Source organism: Saccopteryx bilineata, chromosome 5 (genome assembly GCF_036850765.1).
Source record: "Saccopteryx bilineata isolate mSacBil1 chromosome 5, mSacBil1_pri_phased_curated, whole genome shotgun sequence".
Lineage (NCBI taxonomy): Eukaryota > Metazoa > Chordata > Mammalia > Chiroptera > Emballonuridae > Saccopteryx > Saccopteryx bilineata.
Window position 1 is genome coordinate 228,126,339 of NC_089494.1, and position 17,175 is coordinate 228,143,513.

Genomic DNA, 17,175 nt, shown 5'->3' on the forward strand with positions numbered 1-17,175 from the left:
ATTATTTTTATTTATATTTAAGTCTGAACGATGTTTTATTTTTAAAAAATGACCAGATTTCCTCTGTTACATCCGTCTAAGACTCACTCTTGATGCTTGTCTCGGTCACGTGATACATTTATCCGTCCCACCCTAAAGGCCGATCTGTGAAAATATTTTCTGACATTAAACCGGTCCGTGGCCCAAAAAAAGTTGGGGACCACTAACAGTATACATATAAATAAATTTTTAGCTGATGATCTTATTTAAAATGAGAAACTGTTGGTCAACTAGGCAATTCTCTTCTTCCCTGAGTATTCTTGAACAATACACCACTAGACATGAGCCTCCCACATTTACGTCTTTCATAACTAGTCTCCCACATTGAGCTTTGGGATAACTTCTTTCATCATATCCAGGGAAAATAAGAAAGGTGTCTCCAGAAAGGAGGGTTGAGATCTGCATCCCTTTCAAGCTATTGCCATGACAACCAGCATCACCCTTGCTCTCTGGTCGAGCATATACTGACATCTAATGCAGTGTGAGAGAGCATATTGAGTGCTGGGTGATATTCAGTGACAGGATGAGCCTTCAGGAAACCTGGGCCAGAGAGAGACCAAAAACAGAAGACCACAGTAGCCAAGGTGTGTTGACTGCAGCTGTTAAATTCGTGAGTCTGAAGAAAAACCCCTTTAAAGACTCACACAATGAACTGAGGGGACTTTTAAGGCGCGAGGACTATTGCCCTAAAAACAAAGCGGTGTTTGAGAACTCCTCCTAGTGGGGCACTAAGTTGCTAAAGCCCCTAACATTCTGACCTCCTTCTCAATTTCCTTCCAATGAGCAGCCTCTGGCTGCCCTGGTGTCGGGTGCTCACACTTCCCTGCTCCCCTTCCACCTGCTGGGACCATGGTCAGCCTTTCCCCTCAGCCGCTTAGGTCCTTGAGAAAAACAGTATCCTCAACCCGGGCTCCAAGCCAGCACCTCAGCAAAATTGCCCCCCTTGCAGTAGTTTATCCAACAACCCTGTCGGAATCCTCTGGAGTCCAACCCTGGAGGCATTGTAGTTTTTAATTTAGTTTTAAAAATCAGAGTTATACTGTACATTACTTAAAGCAGGGGTCAAGAAACTTTTTGGCTGAGAGAGCCATAAACGCCACATATTTTAAAATGTAATTTCATGAGAGCCATACAACGACCCGTGTACGTTAAGCATTATCCAATAAAAATGTGGTGTTGTCCCAGAGGACAGCTGTGATTGGCTCCAGCCACCCACAACCATGAACACGAGCGGTAGGAAATGAATGGATTGTAATACATGAGAATGTTTTATATTTTTAACATTATTATTGTTTTTTTTATTAAAGATTTGTCTGCGAGCCAGATGCAGCCATCAAAAGAGCCACATCTGGCTCACGAGCCATAGGTTCCCGACTCCTGACTTAAAGAATTAAATACATCTGCAGGGCTTTCAGAAAATACAGCAGCCTATCCCTACCTGTTTATCACTCTTCCAAGGCCCCTACTCTTGACCAACTTGCCCTTTTCTCCGGGTCTTTACCCTCACGTCTTAACTTAGTTCCACAGCAACTTCTTGACTTTTCAGTGTGAAGCATTTCCTATTGTGTTCTGACTGTGGAAGATGAGAATTTTCCCTTTCTCATCCCCCACCCAACTCTGCCACACAGACATCTTTGTCTCCTGTCTTCCTAATATATCCTAATTTTGGTTAGGTTGATATGTAGCACTTATGACTTGGAGAATTCTATTTATGCCTGAGTCATGGGTGATTACTTTCCCAGTAAAAAATTTTGTTGTCCTTCAAATTAATCATAGTTTTGTTTTTAGACTTGCTTAGCTATCGGTGTAATTCCTGTGTCACTACTAAATTTCTAAACTGTTCCCTGGTTGTGCAACTTCCTCAGTATCTTCATATATATACATTAGATATTCTATCAGTTTCTTATGCTCTGAAGAGGCGTCTCCTGGAGTCTGACCTGTAGGCCTGCTCACAGCTATCACGCTGGGATCTCTGTAGTTCTCCTGAAGATTTCCTTCACCTTTCCCTCTCATTGGGTCTCCTATTTTCTGCTTTCTATGTCTGCCTTTTCTTTGGTTTATGTTTTTGTTTTGGTGAAGTATCTCTGCGAAAGAATGAATGAGAAACAGATTTTTTTGTTGTTGAGATCTTTGATTATGAAGATCTTTGATTTTGGTCTTCCCTTCATTTATCTCAGGTTCAACACTGAACCATACATTGGAAATTATTTTCCTTCGGCTCCCAGGGCTGAGAAAGCTGATGACACTCTGATTCTCGATCCTTTCTGTAAGGCCTTCTTGTTTTCTCTCTTGGAAACTCTGAGAATAGTCTCTTTGTCTTCTATCATCTCAGGTTTCGTTTCCTAGAAATAGAGATTGAGCGCATGTGATTAATCGAGTGATTATTTGCAGGACAAGGCAAACGAGGGAAGGAGAATGGGTTTGGGGAAGAGCTAAGGATGTGGTTGTGGCTGGAGACCAGCTTTGGCCTGATACCCAGCACTGCTCTGGAGCCCAGATTGTAACACAGGGTCCCCCTTTCGCACCAGGGCGATTGACTTTCTGACCCTCCTTCTGTCATTGGTTGTGAAGCCTCCTGTGCAGGAGCTGGGGTGGCAGGCAGAACCTCCCAAGAGACACAGCTGTCACTGGGTTGAGGTCAGCTCCCCAGAGAAGGGGCTGTGTGCCCCGAGCAGCCAGCATGCACGGCAATTGGCTACACTGGCCCAGTAGGGGGATCCGGAGCTGGCACCAACAATGTCTTCTTGACGTGAATCCTGAGGCTACAATGGTTGTTTTTCGCTCTGGAAACTTGTATATTTCAGTTCTGGAAAATTGTCTTCAATTATTTTATTGGTAATTTCATCTTCCTGGAACCCCTGCTTTTCAGATATTGGAGTTTCTAGACTCCTCTCTTATATCTTCTTATCTGTTCTCTCCTATTTTCTTTCTCTTTCTCTCTTTGTTCTTTCTACCTTTTTTTTTTTAAAAAAAACATTTCTGCTATCTTATCTTTTAATTTTGTAGCCTCTTCTTTGCTCTAAATATTCTTTGTTTAAGGAGTGTCCTGCCCCTGTTTCATGGTTGCAATTACTTCTTTTCCCAAAGATATTAATAATCCTTTTAATTAAATTTATTGGGGTGACTTTGGTTAATAAAATTATATGGGTTTCATATACAGATGTACAGTTCTGTAATACATCATCTGTACATTGCACAGGGGAAATAAATGGTGAAAGAAGAATAATAAGTTCTTATTTTCAGTTTTTCTCTGCTTGTATAGTCTGTTTTCTCTAAGATCCTTCCTCAGTTTATTGGTTTTGTCCCTAATCTTTTATAACTGAGACTTCCCCCTAGTATATCTGTGTGGCTATATGCTCATATTTAAACATGGGACACTCAAAAGCTGATTGGAAACTCTGAACTCTGAGTCAGTGGGGTTATTGACTGTGAACATTATGGGGAACACTAAGATCTTTAGGTTTTATCTTGTGAGTTGATTAGATTCCAGAGAAGGTCCTGCTAATCTTGTGCCTGGAGGATATAAACCTGATTTCCAGCGTTTGGGGAGCCAAGTGGGGAAAATGAATGATTAGGTTTCAGCATGCAGTAAATGTTCATTTGCTTCTTCTATTTTTATTACGCCATCTCTAGCCTCAGCTGTGGCTGGTGTCCTCTAGTCCAGTGTTTTTCAACCAGTGTGCCGTGACACATTAGTGTGCCGTGAGACATGGTCAGGTGTGCCGTGGGGAAATTAAACATGGGTCCCCAAACTACGGTCCGCGTGCCAGTTATGGCCCGCGGAGGCTATTTATCCGGCCCACCGCCAGCTGCCTCCATCCGAACATAAACATTCCCCTCACAATCCCTCCAGCTATCAGCGACAGGAAGAGTGGAGGCACAGGGAATGCTCACTGACCAATCACCTTCTAGGATTCATCCCGACCACTAGCGATGAACCAATAGTAGGCTGCCTCTCATCCACACCCAGGAAGGTCCCTGCTGGGGCTGCCGTGCACTTGTTATTGTGTGGCCGCGGAGAGTAGTTGAAGCTGCTACTCCTCCCCATGTTCCAGATTTCTAATTCTGGTCAGGACTGGAGGTAAGTGTTGCCACCACTAGATGAAGCCTCAGCCTCAGCCGGTTATGTCTATCCTGATGGTGTATATAGATATTTGACCTTTTTCTTTTTTAAAAGAGGCACCCCGCAGAGGGTGATATACAATGCATCACAATGTTATCTAACTTTAAAGCTAAAGTTTGCTGATCTTCCTTTGGACAGTTATCTGTTGCCAAGGAGTTCCCCATTCTGGCCAACAAAGCTATTTTGACATTGCTCCCGTTTTCAACCATATATCTATGTGAGCTGAGCTTCTCAAGCTTGACTGTGATAAAAACTAAAAACAGAGAGAGACTAAGAACTGTTGAGGAAGAGCTTCGTGTGTGTCTTTTTACCATTCCTGCCAGGATATCCCTTTTGTGTTCATCAAAACAGGCCCAGGTTTCACACTAAGTGAGTATAAATACATTTAGAAACTATATTATTAACTATATGTATAATATGTACTGTGTTAGAGTGTCATTTTGTGTCATTTTGGTAGGTGGTGTGCCCCAGGATTTTGTAAATGTAAAAAATGTGCCGCGGCTCAAAAAAGGTTGAAAATCATTGCTCTAGTCCAGAGATTATGAGTTTCCTTTCTAAGACCAACCCAGTGTGTTCTTCTGGGGTGGGAGAGAGTCTGTCACTTGGCTCCATGGACTAGGATAAAGGTTATGAAGGGTCTCCCTGTTTCTTAAACAAACTTTCATCCAACACCACCTGGTCCAGTCTGACCTCTCATCGACTTATACATGGGCATGGTGCCTCCAAATTCTAAGACTTTTGTGGGTTTCCCCTGTAAATTGGGTTTCCACTTCCCCAACTTAAAATTTATCTTCCTTGAGTGTGCTAATCGGTAATTACTCATGCACCTGTTTTTCAACTTCCAAATGTTGTTGCTATTGTATCCTCTCTGGAATTCTTTGTTTTTATGTATTAATGCTTTTTTTTTCATCCTTTTACTGTTATTTTAGTGGGATTTCAGGAGGGAGTAAACATTAAGTTATATGTTCAGTCCAACATCTTTAATTAAAATCTGCAACAGGATCTTGTAATCTTTCTGTCAGGAGAAAGAGATTTCCCTTGAAATTTCTCTTGGCCCTTTATTATTCATTTTAACTGTGTTGAGCCTGCCTTCTTCATCAGTAAGGATTGTCCTTACTCATGATTCAAATTCCCTTCCTAATAAGTATCTCTTATCAGGTGCATAATAATAATTAATTTTTTTTTTGCTAAATATATATATATGCAACTTTGGACACTCAGCATTATACTCGATCTTCAAACAGCGTAACTAGTTGGAGGAAAACATACACAGTACAAAAAGGGTTGTTCTCATGTGTTAAAGAAGCAACACTCCATTCAGAGATTCTGCAGCAAAACATTTTTAAAATAGCATGTTCGCCACTTTACATGAATATTTCACTAATTGACATGCTTAATCTAAATTCCCTCGGTCCACAAACACTGTCTGAGAGATGGTGTTTTTCCCATGTGGCTCCATGCTTTGCTCCAGTGTCAAAGAGCTGTTTCTATGGCATCAGAAACAGCCGTGGTGGTGGAACGCAAAGTTATTTCCCCACCTTCATCGTCACCTTCCCCACTCCTGAAGGTCATGAAAAAAATTAATTAGGAGAAAGCAATTTCAAAAGTGAAGAACCACAGAGCCAATGACCTCCTACACACACACACTGTGGCTGCTCTGCCCAGATGGAGTTCACAGTCACCTCTGCACACACAAGGCTGCTTGCTGGGAACATCTTTAACTCTGCTCCTGAGGCTTCTTTTTCTTGGTTGCAGGTTCAAGTTCAGCTTGTGCAAAGGGGTGGCCAGAAATGCCAGATTTAATACCCTTGGGATCACAAATCGATGACAGATGGGGCTGTTACTGGTGGGTAAATTCTCCAGCTTCCTAGTCCCTCGGTTGGGAAAACAGGCATGTCCAGGCGTCCCCAAACTACGGCCCGCGGGCCGCAATGCGGCCCCCTGAGGCCATTTATCCAGCCCCCACTGCACTTCTGGAAGGGGCACCTCTTTCATTGGTGGTCAGTGAGAGGACCACTGTATTTGGCAGCCCTCCAATGGTCTGAGGGACAGTGAAATGGACCCCTGTGTAAAAAGTTTGGGGACCCCTGTTCCCAGAACTGCCCCCTGCCGTTGAATTCCAGCTGCCCGCAGTGGTGGCTGCCTCAGAAATGCACCCTTCTTTGGCTTCCTTCCCTTTCCTGTCCCACATCCCCACTTCCTTACCCATACCCCCATGTTCACCCCCAAAATAAACTGTATGCACCCAGATTTTTGCCTCTGGTAAAACCCAGACCAAGATAGTCTCTAAAAGATAATATACTGCTCACAAAAACTAGGGGATATTTCAAAATGAGTATGAAGCCATAAAAAAAAGAAGCATTTTATTTTTATTTTTTATTAAACAAGAACATCAGAAAAGCAAGTGACAAGTCAAAGAAAGTTGTTCAATTATGCAAATGAGATGCAAAACCAGCTTTTATTTTATTGGTGAAAATGCACTATACAGAAGGCTGAAAGTACTGGAGTATCTGCACGTTCCCTGATCCCCTAATTTTTGTGTGTCTCAGAGAAATCACACTCTTACTCTTGAAATTTATGAAAGTAGAATGAACTCAAGAGATAAACAAGGAGACTGCTATGCCAGACACACAGAACCTTTGAATAGCTCAATAGCCAGCCAATGCCTGCAGTTAAATGTTGGAGCTGGAAAGGGTTCAAATGGTAATTTTGTTTAATCCCCCACCCAGAACTAGAGCCTCTTATTCTGAAGATCCCTGGCCAGTAATCACCTCAAGTCCACATTAAAATACTGCAAAACCCGTCAGACTACTCAGGGAGACTCAACCTTTCAGGTTTCAGTGCCTGCCTTGGGTTGACTGTGGTAGACCCCAGAGAAGAAAAAAGATAACAAAACAAGTTATAAAAGTATGGGCGGTTACTAGGAGAGAACAATTTAGAATGTTATCTATAAGAATACCAGTAAAGACAGATTCTGTTAAACATTCCCAAACCATTAAACAAAACATTAAACTGAACTGTTTCATTGGCATTGGATTTTAAAAATATTTTCTTCTCTGTTTTCTAACCCATTCCTATTTTCCCTGAGTAGAAACTTTCCTTTTTCTCTCCCTTCTCTCTTGCCTATGTGTGCATGTGTGCACGCACGCAAACACGCGTGCACGCACACACACACATATTCTCTGTTTGAATGAGTGTTCCTTGACAGCCACCCAGTGGACCCTCTTGACACTCAGTGGATGGTAAACAGTTTTAACAGCACATGTCCACTCTTAGTCACATAAACCTCATTAGAGACTCCTTATCATCGAGTCTCACCCCCTGGGTAAACAAAGAAAGGCTAAGAAGTAGTGTGAATACACAACTTGTTGCCAAAAACAGGAGCTGCTTGTACCAAGTGCAGCAGCAAACCCAATCTTCCACAGACGATGCTAGAACACTGGACTGTCTGCCCCTCCTCTCCTCTTTCCTGCCCCGTGCTCCTCCTGCCCTCTCCTCTGACACAGAAACATTCTCAGAACCACTGAGCATTTTCTTTCTTTTTTTTAATTTTTAAAAATTTTTTAAAATTCATTTTAGAGAGGAGAGAGAAAGGGAGAGAGAGAGAGAGAGAGACAGAGAGGGAGAGAGAGAGGAGAGAGAGACAGAGAGAGAAGGTGGAGAGGAGCTGGAAGCATCAACTCCCATATGTGCCTTGACCAGGCAAGCCCAGGGTTTCGAACCGGCGACCTCAGCATTTCCAGGTCGACTCTTTATCCACTGCCACTGAGCATTTTCAAGAGACAGTAACATGCAAGTTACTAAACAGAAGAAAGCAACGATCTACTCTAGAGTGTCCTAGAGGCCAGGCAAACTACTTAATACTCATCTGCATCTGGTAACAGCACCCTACTGCCATTTGGCTAACCCAGTTAGAATCAAGTAGCCTTAGTTAATCCAAAGCGATTATCAATTTCAATTTAAAATAATTATCATTTTTAAGACTATGACTTATAAACCACTTAATGCATGTAAGGTACTTGTTAACCCTTTTTAATTATCATCTTATGTAATTCTTTTAATGGAACTATAATGTCATTTTATTTTATTTTTTAATTGAATTTACTAAGGTGACCTTGGTTTACAAAACCATACAGGTTTCAAGGGTACGACTCAATGTAACACCCTCTGCACACTGCCCTGTGCGCCCATCACCCGAAGCAACGTCTGTGTCCTCATTTACCCCCTGTGCGCCCATCACCCGAAGCAAAGTCTCTGTGTCCTCATTTACCCCCTTTGCCCACCTCCACCTGCCCCCTTCCCCTCTGACTGACACTGTTGTCTGTGTCTGTTATATGTATTTAAACCTCTTCATTTTTTTTGTTTAAAAATTTTATATTTAATTGATTGTGTTGACATGGTTTCAAGTGTCCCACTCAATATCACACCCTCTGTAACTCCGCATTGTGCCCCCGTGCCCCATGCAAAGTTTCTTGCCCCCCATTTCCCCCTTTGCACCCCTCCCCCACCTCCACCCCATTTTCCTCTGGCTACTGCTACCCTGTTGTCTGTATATATGGGTTATGTATATATGATTTTGTCTAATTCCTTTACCTTCTTTTACCAGCCCCTCAGAGCCCCTCCCTCTGACAGCTGTCAATCCGTTCCATGTTATCTATGCCTGTGTTTCTATTCTGCTCCATCTATTTATTTTGTTCATTAGACTCCACATGTAAGTGACATCATATGCTTGTCTTACTCTGACAGGTTTAATTCACTTAGCACAATAATATTCAGGTCCATCCATGCTGTTTCAAAAGGTGAGATTTCCTTCTTCTTCTTCTTCTTTTTTTTTCTTGCAGCTGAGTAATATTTCACTGTGTAAATGTACCACAGCTTTTTTATCCACTCATCTGCTGATGGTCACTCGGGCTATTTCCAGATCTTGGCTATTGTACATAATGTTGTAATAGATATAAAGATACATACGTTCTTTCAAATTAGTGTTTCAGGTTTCTCTGGGTAAATTCCCAGAAGCGGAATTGTTGGGTCATGAAGCAGTTCCATTTTTAATTTTTTGAGGTAACTCCATACCGCTTTCCACAGTGGCTGCATGTGTCTGCATCCCCCCCAGCAGTGCACCGGGGTTCCCTTCTCTCCACACTCTCATCAACACTTGTTGTTTGTTGATTTATTAATGATAGCCATTTTGACAGCTATGAGATGATAATTTCAGTGTGGTTTTAATTTGCAAATCTCTTGATGATTAGTGGTGTTGAACAGTTTTTCATCTGTCTATTGGCCATCTGTATGTCCTCTTTGGAGAAGTGTCTATTCAGGTCCTTTGCCCATTTTTAAATTGGGTTGTTTGTCTTCTTGGTGTTGAGTTGTATAAGTTCTTTATATATTTTGGAAATTAAGCACTTATCAGATGTATCATTGGCAAATATGTTCTCCCATTTAGTGTGTAGTCTTTTCATTTTGTTAATGGTTTCTTTCTTTTTTTTTAATTTTATTTATTGATTTTAGGAAGAGAGAGAGAGAGAGAGAGAGAGAGAGAGAAACATCAGTCTGTTCCTGTATGTGCCCGGACCGGGAATCAAACCGGCTATCTCTGTGCTTCAGCCGATGCTCTAACCAACAGAGCCATCGGGCCAGGGCTGTTAATGGTTTCTTTTGCTGTGCAAAAGCTTTCTAATTTGATGTAGTCCCATTGTTTATTTTTTCTTTGTTTCCCCTGCCTGAGAAGCCATCTCAGCAAAAATATTGCTAAAAGAGATGCCTGAAATTTTACTGCCTATTTTTCTTCTAGGATTTTTATGGTTTCAAGTCTAACATTTAAATCTGCAATCCATTTTGAGTTTATACTTGTATATGGTGTACGTTGGTGGTCTTGTTTCATGTTTTTGCACGTGTCTGTTCAGTTTCCCCAAAACCATTTTCCTCTCATATAATTCCTAACACAGATGATATATATATATATATATATATTTTTTTTTTTTCTCTTTTACAGGCAAGGAGACTAAGGTTCAGAGGAGTCACATTACTTTTATGAAAACTACTGTGAACGTATGGTGGAGCCAGGGTGAAAACTCGGGCCTAGCTAATCTAAAACCTGTGCTCTGAGCCATCAGTCACTACTGGGTAAATTGTGGTGCTGGGAGTTGGTGAAGGTGGGGGCCAGGGCACCCCTGAAGGAAAGAAAGTGGTACGATAGAGGGTGGCATTTTTCAGGGCAACCTGGAAAGCCAAATTTTATCCTCTGATGGTCTATGTGTAGAGTTTGGGCAAGGAATTAGGTGGGTGATGCAGTGGGTCAAGTTGTTAGATGTGTCTGTCAAGGAGAAAACTCATCTCGCTGCAGGAAACGGAAGACTCACCCAAAGTGGCCTAAGCAGAATGGACTTCACTGCCTCACTTAACAGAGAGAGAGCGCTCCCAGAGTTAGTGTGGCCATTTGAATGGCATCGGGCATCCAGCTGTTTTACATCCTACTGTCCTGCCATTCCCAGAATGTCTACAACCCTTCTTTATACCCCTGCCAAGTTGCATGATGGTTGCAGTAGTTCTTTACATGTCATCTAGAAAGTTCCACCCAGCAAAGAAGAGGGGTGTTGCCTTCCATGTGTCTGTTTCTTCTTATTCAGAACATCATTTTGGGAATCCTGAAAGGACAATCCCTCAGGTTCCATTTGTCAGATTTGAGTTACATGCTCAGGCCCAAAGCAATCCATGGCCAGGGGAAGAAATTACTATAATCAGCTTAAACTAACCCATATTCATTGTCTGGGACCAGGATAAGAGGTTCCTTTAGCTGGCCACATGGAGGGGGTGGGCACCTAGACAAAATCAAGGCTCTACCAGCAAGGAAGAAGTGTGCGTGCACGTGCACATGTGTGCATGCATGCGTGTGCATGTGTGAGCTCCAGGAGAAGCAAACAGGCTCTGCCACAAACAGGCTGCTTGCACGGTCTCAACCGAAAGCACTGAGGAGGTCAAAAACATTCCCGGAATTACACCAATAAAAATCAATGTGCACAGAACGCCCCAAGCCAGAGATTTCTCTTTTCTCCCTGAGCATTTTCATTTCATTTGTTCCTTTTTCCTGGGCCACACTTCTTCTCTGCCTGGTCTAAATCAGGCCCGGCTTGGGAGGCCCTACCTCCTGACCTCTGAAACCTTTCTCCCCAGTTCCGTGGTTGGTCCAAGAGCCCTTATCTTCCAGGCCTTCATTTCCCAAACTTTCTTGGTCACGGAACTCTCCACCTACATTTATTTAGTTATTTATTATTATTATTTATTTTTTTACAGAGACAGAGAGAGAGAGTCAGAGAGAGGGATAGACAGGGACAGACAGAAAGGAACGGAGAGAGATGAGAAGCATCAATCATCAGTTTTTTGTTGCAACACTTTAGTTGTTCATTGATTGTTTTCTCATAAGTGCCTTAACCGCGGGCCTTCAGCAGACCGAGTAACTGCTTGCTCGAGCCAGCGACCTTGGGTCCAAGCTGGTGAGTTTTGCTCAAACCAGATGAGCCCATGCTCAAACTGGCGACTTTGGGGTCTTAAACCTGAGTCCTCCACATCCCAGTCCGACGCTCTATTCACTGCGCCACTGCCTGGTTAGGCTCCTACATTTATTTTTAAAGAAACATCTGGACACCACAGAACCCAGTTTAGAAAATGCTAATGTCCACAATTTATTTAGCAGTAAATTATTATTTAAAAGAAAAACAAGATCACAAAGACCATTTTGGGGAAAAAGCATTTCCTCTTAAGTATTCTGATACTTTTAGTTCCTATCCAAATAGCTGCTCTGTGTGTTAGACACCAGAGGAGCAAAACTCTCCCTGCCATTTCCCGGGGGCACATCCCTGTGACGGTCCCCAGGGATGGTGCTTCCTTGGCAGGCACAGACCATGCCAGAGCCGCCAGAGCCATCCTTTCTCTCTCGATGGGGCGGGGGTGGGAGGCTGGGCCTCATGCTCAACAGAGCTACATCTAGTCCTGAAATGAGCAGTGGCAGGGAGCCCAGCGTTCAAGACATAAATAAGCTGCAGGTTTTCAGAAACCTGCCAGCAACCCTCTGAAACAGGAAGAGGGTACTTAGAGCTGTCCTGCTAACTCTCAACTGTGGATCCGATGATGCTTGGGCTGAGGCTCCCTGGCTGCTGAACCCACCAGCCTTGGAGCTGACTCCAAGGGCACCCGGCTGAGATACCAGGGGGCGCCGATGGGGGAAAATCCCAAGATAACCCCTCCATTTGCAAGAGCAAAAGGGGGTTATAAATGTCATTCCTGTTCTGGGATCTGACTCCATTAGACATCCTGGAGAGCTAAAACCAAACAAACAGAAAATGAAAGGGCTTAGAGTAATGGAATAGGATCAGGGCTGCCACTTTAGCGCTGTTAGGGAGCTGTTCCCATGCACCCTGCGTCCTGGGCCCAAGCGTGGCTGGATTTAGAACGACGCTGCTCACATGTGGAAGGGGCTGGGGCAAGTATCTGAAACTCTGCTGCAAGTGAACTAGGCCTTCTAGGGGCTTCTCAAGTCTGAGAGCCTTCAGTTTTATGTGAAAAGCCAGTTTGGATGAATACACCCAATACAGTTAAGACACATTCTTTAGAGAAAAACAAATGACCAGCAGGCAAGGCGGGCTGATGGCCTGTTTAATCAAGCTGTATTTCATACTGTAGAATTCCCAGCCGACCGAAGACGGGGGACCATATCTTGAAGTTCATGGTGATGGGAGTGAAGCGTCGGAGGTGCAGCTCTAAATCTTACCATTCTGTAAGGAAATGCTCATCAAGCACGTCGTGCTCAAAGACACAAAAGCTGTGTCTCCTTCAAAAGCTTAACATCATCACAGACACATAGGAAGTTAAATAATGATTTAATAATACATCAAGAGCACAGGAGAAGTCGCAAGGCACTATTGGAGAAATCAGCGTACGCGGATTTCCTTGTTGGTAGGTGCGTTCAAGGCAGTGAGGTGGAGTGAACAGTGAAGAGTTCTGAGAGGAGGTGGGACTGAAGCTGGGCCGTGGAGGGTGAAGGCTCTGGAGAGAAGAAAAGGGAGAGGAAGGAGGAGCATCGAGGAAACTGTGAGGAAGAGTCATGTGTAAATAGTGTTGGTTCATATTGGAGTTTTCACTTTCCTATTGGCCCATCCACTTATAAATTACCGGCCTGAAAATGATTGTAATTATAATCTCTTTTTTCTTGCTGTTCAAAATGTAAATTTTGTTTTATTCTCCACTGCTTTATTGAGTTTCAGCCACAATCAACAAGTCACACACACTGAAAATATATAGTTTGATAAGTTTTGATACAACCCCACAGTCGATGTAGCAAACGTATTCATCAAAAAGTTGTTAATCTTTTCAAGTAGGAATCCAGATACATAACATCAGGACATATATTCCACTCTAAAGCCAATTCTTCTGCCTTCTCTGACACAAGGGCCCTTTCCTTTCCCACCCCAGAACATAGGTTTCATGTTTTAATACATAATAATCACAAGAGCCACCCCTCACTGAGGGTATTTGGCAACCTAAAATTATGTGTGTGTGTGTGTATGTATATATATATATATATCTTATGATTCCTAAGGATCATCCCAAGGAAACAGATATGAAAGATATGAACCCTATTCTCATCTTAGGGGCAGAGAAAGCAAACCTTGGGAGGTCAGACCCTTGCTCAGGTCTGACCATCGGGAGATGGCGGAGCCGCCGTTGGGTCTCAGGGCTGCCTGCCTCGCAGGCGTATGCCCGTATGTATGTGCTCTGAGACCTGGGTGAACGTTTCCAGGACAAAGCATCCTGCAAGCCTGGCACACCCGGGCAGACCGCAGTGGGAATCACTTAATCCGGACCGTGGATGTTACAGGAGCCCAGGCGGGAGCATCCAGCTTTCAGATGTTAGACAGTATCAATTTTTATTTCCTCCCAGAGGTACAAGGGTTCCTTTTACATCCTCGCCAGTACTTATCTTTTTGTCTTTCTAACAGATGTGGTTTTGGTTTGCATTTTCCTGATGATTACTCTGCACTACTATGTTCATTTTAGCATTATTTACAATAGCTAAGATATGGAAGTAATCTAAATCTCTGTCAGTAGATAAGTGAATACAGAAAAAAGGATATATTTATGTATAAAATTAAATATATATTTATATATGTAGATATATAAGTATCCATAATAAATTATATTATATATTTATATCTAGAAATATATATGAGTATTACTCAGATTTTGAAAAAAAGAAAACTCTGTCATTTGCAACAACATGGGTGAACCTGGAGGACATCATGCTGAGTGAGACAAGCCAGACACAGACAGACAGACAAACACTGCTGGATCTCACTTATAGGTGGAATCTAAAATAGTCATACTCATAGTAGCTCATAGAATGGTGGTTACTAGGGCCAGAGGATTGTTGATTACACCTCAATAAAACTAGAATAAGAACAAGTTAGACCACGACTTCTTCCCTTCTGCTTCTTTTTTTTAATTTAATTTTATTTTTTTTTTAATTTATTCATTTTAGAGAGGAGAGAGAGAGAGAGAGAAAGGAGACAGAGAGGGGGGAGGAGCAGGAAGCATCAACTCCCATATGTGCCTTGACCAGGCAAGCCCAGGGTTTCGAACCAGCGACCTCAGCATTTCCAGGTCGATGCTTTATCCACTGCGCCACCACAGGTCAGGCCCCTTCTGCTTCTTATGAAAGAGTTTTGGAGGTCCTGAGTGGGAATGGGGTGAAGGTTCCTTCACTCCGTCGGCTGCTTTCTCCACAGTCCCACCTAGTCATGCTTCCTTTCCTGAAACTCAGCCGGTATCCGATGTAATTGTCAGGAAGAAGGGAAAGACGGGCGTCCTGCACACAACCTCCCCACCCTGGCCTCCGCCCCGCCGGGAAGGAGCGCTCTGCTCCCATCGCTGCTGTATAAATGTCCTGTCAAGCTGTTTATATTCACAGTGCATTTTCTTGGCTTCCCCAGCTCTGTTAATTGCCCCCAGTTTTGGAGGGATGAAAGCCAGATTGCAGGAGCAGAGCAGTGTTTATCACGAGTGCTTTTCAGGGGATCCCTGTAACAGAAGGGGGCAGCTCCTTTTCTTCAGAAGCCAGGCCTTTGCTGCCTCACGTCCGGGCTGACTCCTGCTCCTTTGCCCGCTCCCTTTGAACTGGGGGCTCTGATTCGTAGGAGATGACTGGTTCCTACTCCTGGGCTGTAGCCCAAACACTTGTATGAAGTTGCAGCTCATGATGTGAAAGCCCTGTGGGGGTCGATTTATTTTTTCGATAGTGTGTTTCTGCTTCACCATATCCCATCCTGCAAGCCCTTCCAGACAACGTCTCATCTGTCCTCTGCATACTAACCTCGTCCCCCCTCCTTCATCCCAGCAATGTCCGCTCCTGTGCTTTAGCTAGTTCTTTGTCCAGGTGCTGCACCTATTCATACTCAAGGGGAGTGTAGAGTGTATATCTGCAAAGGACTGTGTCAGAAGGAAACTTCTGTCAAGGAAAACACTATAGATGCAAGAATAACTGTGATATAAGAAAATGTCAAGAGTTCTTATGAGAGACTCAATGTAAAATGAGTGTTTAAAGGAGGGAGAGAAGGCACCCGACTGGGGAAGCCCAGGGGAGTGTGTTAGTTAAGCATGCCTCAGACATTATGTTATTCTATCTTCACAGTGATTTCATCAGGGAAGGAAGTCAGGGCTAAGAGATATGAGAAGAAATATAATCAGGGCTACCTGGTGAGCAAGCAGTGCAGTAAGGAGTTGAACTCTGCAGGTGTGGCTTTCCGCCGTGGCGCTGACTGCAGCAGTGGCAGGTGTGGCTTTCCGCCGTGGCGCTGACTGTGGCAGTGGCAGGTGTGGCTTTCCGCCGTGGCGCTGACTGCAGCAGTGGCAGGTGTGGCTTTCCGCTGTGGTACTGACTGCGGCAGTGGCAGGTGTGGCTTTCCACCGTGGCGCTGACTGCAGCAGGGGCAGGTGTAGCTTCCCACCGTGGTGCTGACTGCAGCAGTGGCAGGTGTGGCTTTCCACCGTGGCGCTGACTGCAGCAGGGGCAGGTGTGGCTTCCCACCGTGGCGCTGACTGCGGCAGTGGCAGGTGTGGCTTCCCACCATAGTGCTGACTGCAGCAGTGGCAGGTGTGGCTTCCCACCATAGTGCTGACTGCAGCAGGGGCAGGTGTGGCTTCCCACCGTGGTGCTGACTGCAGCAGTGGCAGGTGTGGCTTCCCACCATAGTGCTGACTGCAGCAGTGGCAGGTGTGGCTTCCCACCGTGGTGCTGACTGCAGCAGTGGCAGGTGTGGCTTTCCACCATAGTGCTGACTGCGGCAGTGGCAGGTGTGGCTTTCCACCATAGTGCTGACTGCAGCAGTGGCAGGTGTGGCTTTCCACCATAGTGCTGACTGCAGCAGTGGCAGGTGTGGCTTTCCACCGTGGCGCTGACTGCGGCAGTGGCAGGTGTGGCTTTCCACCGTGGTGCTGACTGCAGCAGTGGCAGGTGTGGCTTTCCACCATAGTGCTGACTGCGGCAGTGGCAGGTGTGGCTTTCCACCATAGTGCTGACTGCAGCAGTGGCAGGTGTGGCTTTCCACCGTGGTGCTGACTGCAGCAGTGGCAGGTGTGGCTTTCCACCGTGGCGCTGACTGCGGCAGTGGCAGGTGTGGCTTCCCACCGTGGTGCTGACTGCAGCAGTGGCAGGTGTGGCTTTCCACCATAGTGCTGACTGCGGCAGTGGCAGGTGTGGCTTTCCACCATAGTGCTGACTGCAGCAGTGGCAGGTGTGGCTTTCCACCGTGGTGCTGACTGCAGCAGTGGCAGGTGTGGCTTTCCACCGTGGCGCTGACTGCGGCAGTGGCAGGTGTGGCTTTCCACCGTGGTGCTGACTGCAGCAGTGGCAGGTGTGGCTTTCCACCGTGGCGCTGACTGCGGCAGTGGCAGGTGTGGCTTCCCACCGTGGCGCTGACTGCGGCAGTGGCAGGTGTGGCTTTCCACCGTGGCGCTGACTGCGG